The following is a 15,278-nucleotide window of genomic DNA, read 5'->3' as shown; positions in this document are numbered from 1 at the left end:
AAGCAGCAGGAGCCACTGGAGATCTTTTTTCTTTTTTTTAAGGGTTTATGATCGCGATAGGAAGTTTAATCTTGCCAGTGAAACATTTCAAAGCTGAACGTCACGCCACACATACGAGACCTCTGTGGACTAAACCTTGCCATACGAACGCAAAGCAAGGCTAAACCTTGCCATACGAGCGCAAAACAAGGCTAAACCTTGCCATATAGAACCTTTATAGGCAAGACTTCGCCATATGACACAGTTCTGGGCTAAATCCTACAACAAAGAGTATTTTAAGATTCACCAAATTTAATATTGGGATTAAAACACATCTGCTCAAGACTCTAACAAAATTTTCTCCAAATAAAAAATTTGAAGTCTTGGCGTTTCTAAGCGAAATAAAGAACTTCTGTTATCACTTGTAGGAGGCTTCGGAGGAGGGCCATCAAAATACGGGAAAATTTCAAAATTCAAATTCTTCCGTAGGAAAAGATCTATAGCCACACAGCGACTCCGAGAGAAAGATAAACTTGAAAATGTTAACTTTTCTGGATAAAAAAATGCAACTCAGCTGACCTGTGTCAGCGCTGGCCTTTCTCAATGACCCGTTTCGGTGACCTGTGTCAGTGGGCTGTCTCGATGACCTGTTCCTGCGACCCATGTCAGTGACCTGTCCCTGAGGCAGAGATATCTGACCCTAAACAACCCGGAGGGTAATCTAACCCTACTTATGAAAGGTTCAGGACTAACCTTTAACAGCAGGAAGTATTTAAGCGCTGACCTACCAAACTGTCGGGGATTTGGGTTCGAATCCTGTGTGAGTACGTGGTAGAGGTTTACATCTATATCACTGTAGTGACCTGGGAATTGGTTTAGTGTGTTTCTGTAGCCTTGAACAGCGGTCGGGGTCTCTCCCTTCACCCATTAGGTCACGAGAGTTGGTGGTGAGGGATCTCATGGACCATAGATTCTGACTGTCTGAGGTGGGTGGGTGGGGGGGACTTTTTGTACCGTCATGGCCATGGGGTGGTGACCCGGGTTCGAATCTTGGGGCGCACAGAGATGAATGACTTACATCATTTTCATGTAACAGTGTATGGTAAAGGTGTGTGTGTGTGTGTATAATATATATATATATATATATATATATATATATATATATATATATATATATATATATATATATATATATATATGCATATGGGATTACTGGACTCACCGTGGTCGAAGTTAAACTCCGAGTAAAAAGTCAGCTTTGGCAAGGCTGTATCACTGGTGGTACAATGTCGTCAAAGCAATTCTCACTCCAAAGGAGCCTACACTTCTCTGCTACTGGAGGTAGTGCAGCCTTGAGGAAGAGGTGATGTGATTATATATATATATATATATATATATATATATATATATATATATATATATATATATATATATATATATATACATACATACATACATATAAACACCAGATGCTTCGAGTATTTTCTCAGTAAAAATTAGATAGTATTTGGTTGAAAGTATAGCCGACACAGTGCATTGTGGTAGTCAGTTCAGCGTTTCAGTAATACGTAACAGTGGTCAAATGAGAGTTCAGATGCCGATTTCCTGCGTCACATGACCCGAACGCCAGTATATTTACATTGATTGACGCACGTCCTATTATGACATTCACAGTCTGGAAATAGAATCTTAAAAATAACGAGACGATAACGCAACATCAGTGATTCTTTTTTTAAAACAAAATTCTTTTCGTAGTTATTGATTTCTATCTTTCACACATGAATCAAAACAAGACCTATATATACAACAGCTTGAGTAAATATGTCTTTATCTGAGATCACTTGAAAGGCTGTTCGGGTTTATATTACACTGCATTGGTATATTATCATTGCTCCTGACAATGATGAAAAATGATGATGATAATAATAATGAAATAATGAATATAAATTTTTTTCATACTTGTTCACCTTTTCCCCTGTAGTAAGGTAGTTCTAGGAACAAATGAAGGAAGGCTTAATTTGTTTATATTCATTGTCTAAATGTCGAATATGATACACCGAAACCAGACCTATACTATCAACAGCCAAGTCTCACAAACCTTACCATGATTTACCCATGCCATTTCATATGCCGTGGTACGGCCAATTGACAGCACGTCGCCTCCTGTACACCACATCGCTCCAATGTGTTCTACCCCCTCCATGCGCCTCACCTCCTGGGTGTTCAAGAAACGATAACTTCTGACATACATATCCTTTCAGTCACTCTCTCTCGTCAGTCATCCTACCCATATATCCAAAGCATTTTAGTTCACCCTCTTCAGCTCTGGGTCATATTCGGCTTACCACCCTAACACTCTTTTACACTCATTACTGACACAATCAACTCTCCTCACACAACACATCCATCCTCTCCCATTCTTTTGCATTCAGGGCTTACGACGCACCTATACAGCATCGTCGGGAGTTCTACACCACAAGACATATACTCATCTTTGCCCTAACAAACACTGGCCTATCTTGCCACATACTCCTCAAAGCAGCAGGGGCCTTATCCCTCTCTCATCCACCCTGCGGTTTACTTTTGTTTCCATGGTTCCATACGCTGGCCAAGTGCACTCCTTCAGGTTTCCTCCACTGACGAATATTCATATTCAAACTAACCCGTCTCCCCCCATGATGTCATACGTAAATCCCTCTCCTTCTCTTTACAATTATAACATGAAGTTTTCCAAGCGAACACCTGGTCCACAATTTTCTACTACTTCTAGAGCCAAATTGCCCCTCACCAGTCTAATACTCTGTAATGTAACCACTCTTTCAATTATAGCCCTCCCATACAACTTACCAGGTATATTCAGTACACTTTTACTTCCGCAATTCGAGCATTCACATTTGTACCCCCTTGCTTTTATGTAATGGCACTGCATGGGAATTCCACCTAACCCTGCGCCATAGATACACCGAAAATCCTAATAACCAATCAACACAACTACTCCCTTTCTTGAGAATATCAATCTCCACTCCAGCCGTTTTGCCACACTTTATCTAACGCAAGGCTATCACTACTTATTCTCTTTTACCGAACCATTAGCCAAGATTATCTCGCTCCGCATACCACCTCGTCCCAGACACCAATTATCTGCGACCCTGGCATCACTTAATCCCTTCTTTTCGTCTTTGTTTCTCATTACCACTTCCTTGTCTGCTCCCGTCACTGATGCAGCCTTTGGCTAACTTGTTCTCCTCACTCTCTTCGCCTTCTTTCAAAATATTTTCTCATTCCTCCTGAAGTCTGTCGATACTCTCTCACTCCATCTCTCATCTACCCTCTTTTTCATCCTCTGAATCTTCCTCTTGACCTCATTACTCATTCTCATAAATATCTCCCAACCACTGCACTCCTCACCTGCAGATATGACTCATACACTTTTTTTTTTTTTCTTTTTTTTTTTTTTTTTTTACCAGCAACGTGTTTTTATGTTTTCATGTTGAAGGTTCCAGTCACGGGCAAAAGTCCACATCAAGGCAGGGCCTTAATTGAAATATGGAGGAAATCATGACACGGAAAAAAAGACAAGACAAGGGAAAGTATTTACGAATTTTGGAGAAAGTGAAAAACCTGTCTTTTGAAATGTGCCAGGTTATATATAGTCATTGGGAAAGACATGAAAAGGTAGAGAGTTCCAAAGCTGCGAAGTGTAGGGAAAGAAGCAGGTATCAAAACGGCCCACCCTTGATATGCAGATGGCCCCACCATAATCACGTCCTTTTCCCACCTTAAACAGCACATGTAAGCAATGCTTCTCTAAATACTTTCTATTCCTTGTCTACTTTCCTGGTTTTGTGTATTCACATTATGTTAATCATCACCAAATCTCTCAGAGGAACTTCGCACAGAAGCCTCTATTCCAAGCTCAATCATCTTCACTATCTCTCTCCTGTCCAGGTCATATCCTCTTTTCGTACAGCAAATGCAAAATGTCCCACTTGCCTCCACCAAGAAGTGATCATACCTCCCACCGGCTGCCCCTCTCAGCATATCCACATCCGACAGTTTCCGCCTTTGTACGCTCATCAATTAGAACATAATCCAGCAATGCCCGTTCGCCCGTCACCCCACTTACACAAGCATAATCAGTAAACTTACGTATACACTTTTACGACTCGGTATTCCCTACTGCAAGTCCGTTTTTTTTCAGAAAACATTTACACCGGGTACCTTAGGTCCCCAGTTGTACCCTTGACCACCACACCATTTCGTCCATTTTTGCATTAATGTCTCGCATCAAAAAATGCTGACTTACTGATTCACTGAACTCTTCAAAACACTTCTCTTCCTCACTCTTCCGTAAACAGGTAGATAATCACCCACCTCTAATAACCCACTTTCACTCTCGCCCTCATCAATCTGGAGCTCACTTTCTTACACTCTTTTTATCACATTTCCACAAATTAATTTCCTTCAACCGAATCAACCGACACTCCTGCCTCTGCTCTAGCTCTCTCACTAACCCTACACTTTACCTCTCGGACACACCCAAGCCATTCTTCCCCCTTCCCCTTGAGATTAGTTCCTTTAAGCGATCAACATGCAGGTTCCTCTCCCCAAACCTACTATCTATCCGTCGTCTCTCATCGTTGTTACATCCATCCGCATTCAGACAACCCCTCCCTGAGCCTTCAAGGAGAATGAGGACTCCTCGCTTGGCTCCTTCTTCTGTTCAATCTTTTAGAAACTCAAAAACAAGGAGGGGAGGGTTGCCAGCTTCCTCCCTTCTCTTAATCGCCTTTCACGACACGCAAGAGAAAGCAAGGGAGCATTCTTTCTCTCTGATCCCCAGGGATTACATAATGCTACTACGACTGATGATGATAATAATGATAACAATGACGATGATGATAATGATATACTGATGATAGTAATAACTGAGATCTTACTACTACTACTACTTCTACTAGGTACGACAAGAGCCACACATATCCAGGCCAAGAGAACCACACCCACACACACACCTCGTTCTGGACAACCATAGCTACACACATCCCGGTCTGGACGACCACACCTTCACACACTCGGATCTGGACGACCACACCTTCATACACTCGGATCTGGACGACCACACCTACACACAACCGGGTCTGGACGACCACACCTTCACACATCCCGGTCTGGACGACCACACCTACACACACCCGGGTCTGGACGACCACACCTACACAAACCCGGGTCTGGACGACCACACCTACACACACCCGGGTCTGGACGACCAGATGATAGGTCTTGCCATCCCACGTTTCCCGGAAAAGCTAAGTAAATTATCATATGAAATACAAACTGTAATTAAAGCATTTTGTTCCTCGGCTTGGGGTATTCTTAGCCGGGGAAACGTCTTGGGGGTAATTACTGGCCAACAACCACCATTACTACCACCCAGGCGCTCCCTCCCACCCCTCTCATACGAGACACATTATCTACATATAACTAAAAACTTTTCTGGGGCCCAGTTCCTTGTTGTTGTTGTTGGTGTGTGTGTGTGTGTGTGTGTGTGTGTGTGTGTGTGTGTGTGTGTGTGTGTGTGTGTGTGTGTGTGCTCTTACTGAGGTCATAAGCTTCCCAGCTCTCTCTCTCTCTCTCTCTCTCTCTCTCTCTCTCCCCCCTTTTTCCAAGATGCTCGAAGAGTCCAGAGCCCATTCCTTCCTGTCTGTCCGACACAAGTCCTCCCATCCCTCGTTCCGTCAGTCCACCGACGCCCTTCGGTCTGTCACTCCAGCTTCCCTACCTCGACCCTGTTCGTGTGGTCCACCAGTGCCCGCCCCACAGCACCGACACGCTCCTTCCTTCACTCTTCTCCCCGCTCCACCTTATACTCTCGCCCTGGTCCACATTATCCTTCCCCCCCTCGCCTCATTCTACGAACTACTCCCCATTTCACGAAACGTTCCACACACCCCTCCTGAATTTCCCCTCTCGGTTTCCTCATTATCTTCGTCATCCATAACTAGCCATTTCAAGCCTACAAACCATCGTCTCGTCACCTTACGACCGAGGGGAGGCAGTTCTCACGCTGGGACTACTACTACCCCCCCAGCCCTCGTCAAGCCAGGGCAACACACACAGTGGTAACACCTGATACATTAAAGATAATTAATCGACACCTTCTGGGCTTAGGTGGCCGACATGTTTACCCAGTTTGGGTGCATTTGTCACCGCAGATTACACGGTGACAGGATGACATTACCCTCCACACGTACACTGGGGTGCCCCGGCGAAGCAGGAGGTGAGGCAGGGAGCGCTCACCACAACCCTTCCCTCGTCGTCAACCCTCGGTCACACAGTTTTCGCCACCGCTCACGACGACCAGACGAGAGTGTGTACGGATCTTCTCTCTCTCTCTCTCTCTCTCTCTCTCTCTCTCGGAGTGGGTAACTGATAACATGATAATGATGGTAATTCTACGACATTTGAACGCCAGAGGGATGACGCGATGACCTTATAAAAGGCCCCCCTCTCCCCCCCAAGCTGGGTCTGTAACTGTGGCCAACTGTGGCAAGTCTCTCGTTGGTGTTATAAATTTTTTATCGTATACAGAGAAGATAAGATGTGCGAACTTTTATCGGTTTGACTTAGAAATGAAAAAAATGTATACTTTCCACCACCACCTTCATCGGAGAAGATACGATACGAATCAGCCCAAAAATAACTTTGTAAGATCTCCTAAATGACTGGGTCACTTCTACAGTGAATCGTCAACAGTGATTGTGTGTTCGTCAGTAACTATATGCAACGACATCTTTATGTGTTCGTCAGTAACTATATGCAACGACATCTTTATGTGTTCGTCAGTAACTATATGTGCAACGACATCTTTATGTGTTCGTCAGTAACTATATGCAACGACACCTTTATGTGTTCGTCAGTAACTATATGCAACGACATCTTTATGTGTTCGTCAGTAACTATATGCAACGACATCTTTATGTGTTCGTCAGTAACTATGTGCAACGACACCTTTATGTGCTCGTCATTAACTATATGCAGCGACACTTTCGTGTGTTCGTCAGTAACTATATGCAACGACACCTTTGTGTGTTCGTCAGTAACTATATGCAACGACACCTATATGTGTTCGTCAGTAACTATATGCAACGACACCTATATGTGTTCGTCAGTAACTATATGCAACGACACCTTTGTGTGTTCGTCAGTAACTATATGCAACGACACCTTTGTGTGTTCGTCAGTAACTATATGCAACGACACCTATATGTGTTCGTCAGTAACTATATGCAACGACACCTATATGTGTTCGTCAGTAACTATATGCAACGACACCTTTGTGTGTTCGTCAGTAACTATATGCAACGACACCTTTGTGTGTTCGTCAGTAACTATATGCAACGACACCTTTATGTGTTCGTCAGTAACTATATGCAACGACACCTTTGTGCGTTCGTCAGTAACTATATGCAACGACACCTTTGTATGTTCGTCAGTAACTATATGCAACGACACCTTTATCTTCTGAATGTTGTAGTTGCTGACTGTGGCGAGGCGGCTGTGTGGATGTGTCTGGAGGTGAACATTAGGTCATCCACCAGTACAGTGAAGTGGTGGAAGCTTCATCTTAGCGAGTTATGAAGGTCTAAGCCGAGTTATTCAGTCTGACCATACATCATGACTGGCCCGTAGATACAGCGTTCTCCTATGTGACATCACAGACTACCTACCTACGACTGCCTACTCACCAGTACCTACTGACGACTACCTACCTACCAGTACCTACCGAGGACTACCTACCTACGACTACCTACCTACTAGTACCTACGGACGAATATCTACCTACGACTACCTACCCATGACTACCTACCTACCAGTATCTAGCCGACGACTACCTACCTACCAGTACCTACTGACGAATACCTACCTACCAGTACCTACAGACGACTGCCTACCCACCAGTACCTACTGACGACTACCTACCCACCAGTACCTACCTACGACTACCTACCTAGCAGTACCTACCGAGGACTACCTACCTACGACTACCTACCTACTAGTACCTACGGACGAATATCTACTTACGACTACCTACCTACCAGTATCTAGCCGACGACTACCTACCTACCAGTACCTACTGACGAATACCTACCTACCAGTACCTACAGACGACTACCTGCCCACCAGTACCTACTGACGACTACCTACCCACCAGTACCTACCTACGACTACCTACCTAGCAGTACCTACCGAGGACTACCTACCTACGACTACCTACCTACTAGTACCTACGGACGAATATCTACTTACGACTACCTACCTACCAGTATCTAGCCGACGACTACCTACCTACCAGTACCTACTGACGAATACCTACCTACCAGTACCTACAGACGACTACCTACCCACCAGGACCTACCTACGACTACCTACCCATCAGTACCTACCTATGGCGAGTCTTAGCTAGAGTACCAGGGCTACTGTGAAGTGCTGACCGCACGTCCTGCACATGTACATACCATTCATCTCAGCTACCACTTGCATAACAACATAGTCACCGGTTCGTGGTTCATCTGGGACTGATTTCAACCAACTGTCCAGTTTTCTTGTAAATGTTTGACTGCAGTTGTAGCATACATGTTTCTTCTTTCCCCCATACTGAGTAACCGGTCCAGCTTCCTGGTCGAATTGCCATATATTTTTGTCTAATTTTTTATCGGTATCTTCCCTATTGAGAGGACTCTAAGGTGTAACACGTTTTCTATCTCGAATTTGGTGCCATGCGCAAATCATAATTTATCATTTATCTTTGTCGTTTTTATGTATCTTTCTCTTTATCATATATCTTTCTCATTATCATACATCTCTCTTATTATCACATATCTTTCTCATTATCAAATATCTTTCTCATTATCACGTATCTCTCTCATTATCAAATATCTCTCTCATTATTACATATCTTTCTCATTATCATATATCTTTCTCATTATCACATATCTCTCTCATTATCACATATATTTCTCATTATCACATATCTCTCTCATTATCACATATCTCTCTCACTATATCTTTCTCATTATCACATACGTCTCTCATTATCGTACATCTTTCTCATTATCACATATCTCTCTCATTATGACATATCTTTCTCGTTGTCACAAATCTTTCTCACCTCCTGTCTGCAGTTCTCTCGGCCTTTCGTGGTCGTCCATATCTTTCCTCCCCTCGACGACCTTTCTTGTGCAACGTTTCAGAGTTCCCTCTAATACATTCACTCCTATTTTTTTCTTAAGTGACCAAACAACACAGAATTATTCAATTTTGCTTCATATATATATATATATATATATATATATATATATATATATATATATATATATATATATATATATATATATATATATATATATTAAACATTTTTCATCAATACCTTTCTGTCTCCTGTAGAGAAAGTTCTCGGAATATATACATATGAGAGAGAGAGAGAGAGAGAGAGAGAGAGAGAGAGAGAGAGAGAGAGAGAGAGAGAGAGAGAGAGAGAGAGAGAGAGAGACTATTATGAGAAAGAATTCAGGGCAACTATCTCCTCTCCAGAGGGGCCCAGAGGATCAACCTCTCCTGTGTTGGAAAGCTTTACATTACAAGACCTTCCCTCTGGGGTCGAGGGAGGGAGGGAGGGAGGGAGGCGGGGATCATCTCATATCCAAGTGCACGTTACGAACAGTGAAAGTTTCAGGTCTCCCGGGAGGACCATGCCAGCTGGGGAGCAGCTGAACCTATACAGCTCGTCAACCAGAAAGTAAAAAGGACTCCAGCATCGACAACGCTGCCAGTCTGAGACCCTATCATTTAGAATGGTGCTGATGTGTGAAGCCCTGTTACTTAAGACAGGTTCAAACCCTCCCCCCCTTCATCTTACCCCAACCAAACCTAACCTAATCCAATCCTCCAACCCATCCTCTTCAACATGTTTTTGTTGTTAGTAAGCCTGTGAACGTCAGCTGTTTCCTCGAACCCTTCTGGACTAGAAACCTGGGTTTTAGGACGACTTACACAAATTAGTGACAAAGTAGGTGCAGGTTCTTACGACTCAGCCTCACTGGCTGGCGTCGTGTGTAGGGCTAAGCTTCGCTATACGCGATCTTACGAAGCTAAACCTCGTCACGGTGTGCAGTCAAGAACTGACGCTTGTCAAAAAAGATCCTCAAAGCTATATCTTCTACAGAATCTTGCTCGGCGCGTTACACCTCGTCATGGTATAGACCAAACCAAGATATTAATAACCAAGATCATCACGTTAGCAATAACCAAGATAATCACACCATCATAAACGAAGACAAGATAATTGGTTCAAACCAAGGTCAGTACTGTGGTAAAGGTTCGGGGATAAGCCACGGTGGTGATGGCAGGCGCTACGTTACGTAGGTCAGGACTAAGTAGCTAGGCTACAGTAATGCGGTATGGGTTGGTGGCGGCCAGGCTATTGTGATACTTGGTATCCGGGGGCCAGGTTGCTGTGGTAATGATCGGGGGCGGTAATAGTACAGGTGATGGGAAGGTGTAGGTTAGCGTGGCAAAAGTAGAGGGGTGAGGCTACGGGCGGCAGTGATGGTGAGCTTGGATGGATACGGTGGTAATGGTATGGGGATAATAGGGTAAGCCATGGTGGCAGTGGCAGGGGGAACACTGCGATGGGGGAGGAGGAGGAGGTAGGTCACGGTGGCAATGGCAAGGGTTGCTAGGCTACGGTTGTAATGATATGGCTGCAATGCTACACCCCCTGGGCAACGTAGAATGCTAAGCCACTGTGACAATGGCAGCGACGAGGCTACTTCGGCATTTAAGTAGGTAACGAGCCTACTGTGGGTGGGGCACAGTAAATGGCTAATCCACTCTGGGAATGGTAGAGGCTTAGATTACAATGGCATAGAACTAGGCTACCGTGGCAATGGCATGATTTCTAGACGACACTGGAAGTGATGGAGGAGGTTTAAGGCCGTAGTGGCAATGGCATTAGGCTGGAAGAGGGTGGCGATGATTCAAGGCTAGGCTGCTGCTGTGGCAATAACATGAGGCTAGGCTGCTGCTGTGGCAATAGCATGGGTGTAGGAAGTTGTTCTTCCCTTCCTCTTAAGTTCACTGTACGTCCGACGGAATGAACTAAATCCCATACTACATTGAAAACCATTTTTAAAACAGTTGAGGATTTTGGACAAATATGACGGACGAACGGGCGCTCTATAATGACTGGACGGGCGTAGAGACATGCAGCAGGGTCGGACGGACGGACACGCAGCGGGGACGGACGGACGGACACGCAGCAGGGATTGACGGACGGACGGACATGCAGCAGGGACGGACGGACGGACATGCAGCAGGGACGGACGGACGGACGGACATGCAGCAGGGACGGACGGACGGACATGCAGCAGGGACGGACGGACGGACGGACATGCAGCAGGGTCGGATGGACGGACACGCAGCAGGGACGGACGGAGGGACGGACGGACACGCAGCAGGGACGGACGGACGGACGGACACGCAGCAGGGTCGGACGGACGGACAAGCAGCAGGGGACGAATGGACATGCAGCAGGGACGGACGGACGGACGGACAAAGGTTAGACTCTAACGTAATGTTCCTTAACATCCAGACGGTCAATAACAGACAGTACTGCCACACTGTTGACTTTCTGATAAGGTTCACTATGGCTGACGTGGTGTGTGTGTGTTGTGTGTGTGTATGTGTGTGTGTGTGTATGTGTGTGTGTATGTGTGTGTGTGTGTATGTGTGTGTGTGTGTGTGTGTGTGTGTGTGTGTGTGTGTGTGTGTATGTGTGTGTGTGTGTATGTGTGTGTGTGTGTGTGTATGTGTGTGTGTGTGTGTGTGTGTGTGTGTGTATGTGTGTGTGTGTGTGTGTGTGTGTGTGTGTATGTGTGTGTGTGTGTATGTGTGTGTGTGTGTATGTGTGTGTGTGTGTGTGTATGTGTGTGTGTGTGTATGTGTGTGTGTGTGTGTGTGTGTGTGTGTGTGTATGTGTGTGTGTGTGTGTGTGTGTGTGTGTGTATGTGTGTGTGTGTGTGTGTATGTGTGTGTGTATGTGTGTGTGTGTGTATGTGTGTGTGTGTGTGTGTGTGTGTGTGTGTATGTGTGTGTGGGCGGTGGGTAAGGGGGGGGGGGGAGAGAGCCGCAGCCTCCGTGGCACTACAGCAGCTGCAGCTGACTACAACTTTAAGCATGACGATGGGGGAGGGGGGGGGAGGGGAGGGGGCAGAAGTGTCTCCGGCCTCGGCCCCGGTGGAAAGGGAAGGGGGGGGGGCTCCCCCCCCCCCGGCTGAGGCCACTATTCTTTCCCAGGATGAACAACAATTCAGTGATTAGTTAATGAGTCATTTCCTGGACGAAAAAAAACAGCTTACTCATTAAGCAATAGTGGGTTTTTTTTTTCTAATCCAGGATATATTTATCACAAGACAAAGAAGAACTAGCCATTTCGTTAATGATTCTTTCCTGGTAAGCAGATAAATGATAACACAAAAATTATCCCAAGTATGAACGGCAAATCAATAATCACGAACCAGTTCTGGTTTCCAGGATGGAGGTGGAAAAAATATATATATGTATATAATCGATCACTTGTACTGAATGGCTGGCACTCACGGCCGGCGGGGTTGGGGGAGCTGCTGTGAATCACAGCTAGGATTTCTTCCCCCAGGAGGACCGGTCAGGGGCGCGGCGGGCCATTCAACATCCCCCAGGGTAGTAGTAGATCCAGGTTACCCGGTGGTGATATCCGGGTGGTGTTCTTGAGCCCCCCCTCACACCAGGCAGGTCACCACGGTGTGATGGTGTCCTTGTGGACCGGGTACTGGCCTCTTTCCCCACACCAGACTATTGCCCACACCAGGCTGTTGCCCACACCAGGCTGTTGCCCACACCAGGCTCTTGCCCACACCAGGCTATTGCCCACACCAGGCTGTTGCCCACACCAGGCTGTTGCCCACACCAGGCTGTTGCCCACACCAGGCTGTTGCCCACACCAGCTGTTGCCCACACCAGGCTGTTGCCCACACCAGCTGTTGCCCACACCAGGCTGTTGCCCACACCAGCTGTTGCCCACACCAGCTGTTGCCCACACCAGCTGTTGCCCACACCAGGCTGTTGCCCACACCAGGCTGTTGCCCACACCAGGCTGTTGCCCACACCAGCTGTTGCCCACACCAGCTGTTGCCCACACCAGGCTGTTGCCCACACCAGGCTGTTGCCCACACCAGGCTATTGCCCACACCAGGCTGTTGCCCACACCAGGCTATTGCCCACACCAGGCTGTTGCCCACACCAGGCTGTTGCCCACACCAGGCTGTTGCCCACACCAGGCTGTTGCCCACACCAGCTGTTGCCCACACCAGGCTGTTGCCCACACCAGGCTGTTGCCCACACCAGCTGTTGCCCACACCAGGCTGTTGCCCACACCAGGCTGTTGCCCACACCAGCTGTTGCCCACACCAGGCTGTTGCCCACACCAGGCTATTGCCCACACCAGGCTGTTGCCCACACCAGGCTGTTGCCCACACCAGCTGTTGCCCACACCAGGCTGTTGCCCACACCAGGCTGTTGCCCACACCAGGCTGTTGCCCACACCAGCTGTTGCCCACACCAGCTGTTGCCCACACCAGGCTGTTGCCCACACCAGGCTGTTGCCCACACCAGGCTGTTGCCCACACCAGGCTGTTGCCCACACCAGCTGTTGCCCACACCAGGCTGTTGCCCACACCAGGCTGTTGCCCACACCAGCTGTTGCCCACACCAGGCTGTTGCCCACACCAGGCTGTTGCCCACACCAGCTGTTGCCCACACCAGGCTGTTGCCCACACCAGGCTGTTGCCCACACCAGGCTGTTGCCCACACCAGGCTGTTGCCCACACCAGCTGTTGCCCACACCAGGCTGTTGCCCACACCAGGCTGTTGCCCACACCAGGCTGTTGCCCACACCAGGCTATTGCCCACACCAGGCTGTTGCCCACACCAGGCTGTTGCCCACACCAGGCTGTTGCCCACACCAGGCTGTTGCCCACACCAGCTGTTGCCCACACCAGGCTGTTGCCCACACCAGGCTATTGCCCACACCAGGCTGTTGCCCACACCAGGCTGTTGCCCACACCAGGCTGTTGCCCACACCAGGCTGTTGCCCACACCAGGCTGTTGCCCACACCAGGCTGTTGCCCACACCAGGCTGTTGCCCACACCAGGCTGTTGCCCACACCAGCTGTTGCCCACACCAGGCTGTTGCCCACACCAGCTGTTGCCCACACCAGCTGTTGCCCACACCAGGCTGTTGCCCACACCAGCTGTTGCCCACACCAGGCTGTTGCCCACACCAGCTGTTGCCCACACCAGGCTGTTGCCCACACCAGGCTGTTGCCCACACCAGCTGTTGCCCACACCAGGCTGTTGCCCACACCAGGCTGTTGCCCACACCAGCTGTTGCCCACACCAGCTGTTGCCCACACCAGCTGTTGCCCACACCAGGCTGTTGCCCACACCAGGCTGTTGCCCACACCAGGCTGTTGCCCACACCAGGCTGTTGCCCACACCAGGCTGTTGCCCACACCAGCTGTTGCCCACACCAGCTGTTGCCCACACCAGCTGTTGCCCACACCAGGCTGTTGCCCACACCAGGCTGTTGCCCACACCAGGCTGTTGCCCACACCAGCTGTTGCCCACACCAGGCTGTTGCCCACACCAGGCTGTTGCCCACACCAGGCTGTTGCCCACACCAGCTGTTGCCCACACCAGGCTGTTGCCCACACCAGGCTGTTGCCCACACCAGGCTGTTGCCCACACCAGGCTGTTGCCCACACCAGGCTGTTGCCCACACCAGGCTGTTGCCCACACCAGGCTGTTGCCCACACCAGCTGTTGCCCACACCAGGCTGTTGCCCACACCAGCTGTTGCCCACACCAGGCTGTTGCCCACACCAGCTGTTGCCCACACCAGCTGTTGCCCACACCAGGCTATTGCCCACACCAGGCTGTTGCCCACACCAGGCTGTTGCCCACACCAGGCTGTTGCCCACACCAGGCTGTTGCCCACACCAGGCTGTTGCCCACACCAGGCTGTTGCCCACACCAGCTGTTGCCCACACCAGCTGTTGCCCACACCAGGCTGTTGCCCACACCAGGCTGTTGCCCACACCAGCTGTTGCCCACACCAGCTGTTGCCCACACCAGGCTGTTGCCCACACCAGGCTGTTGCCCACACCAGGCTGTTGCCCACACCAGGCTATTGCCCACACCAGG

The 15,278-nt window shown here is 48.3% G+C and overlaps 1 protein-coding gene across 1 annotated transcript in view; it reads right to left on the bottom strand.

Annotated features, from left to right (window-relative positions):
- The window catches only part of LOC139749848 (solute carrier family 4 member 11-like), an 898,465-nt gene that overhangs the window by 285,742 nt on the left and 597,445 nt on the right, over positions 1 to 15,278 (bottom strand). The window lies entirely within an intron of this gene.

This window comes from Panulirus ornatus, chromosome 8 (assembly GCF_036320965.1).
Source record: "Panulirus ornatus isolate Po-2019 chromosome 8, ASM3632096v1, whole genome shotgun sequence".
NCBI classification, from domain to species: domain Eukaryota; kingdom Metazoa; phylum Arthropoda; class Malacostraca; order Decapoda; family Palinuridae; genus Panulirus; species Panulirus ornatus.
This window is presented reverse-complemented; position numbering and strand designations above follow the sequence as displayed.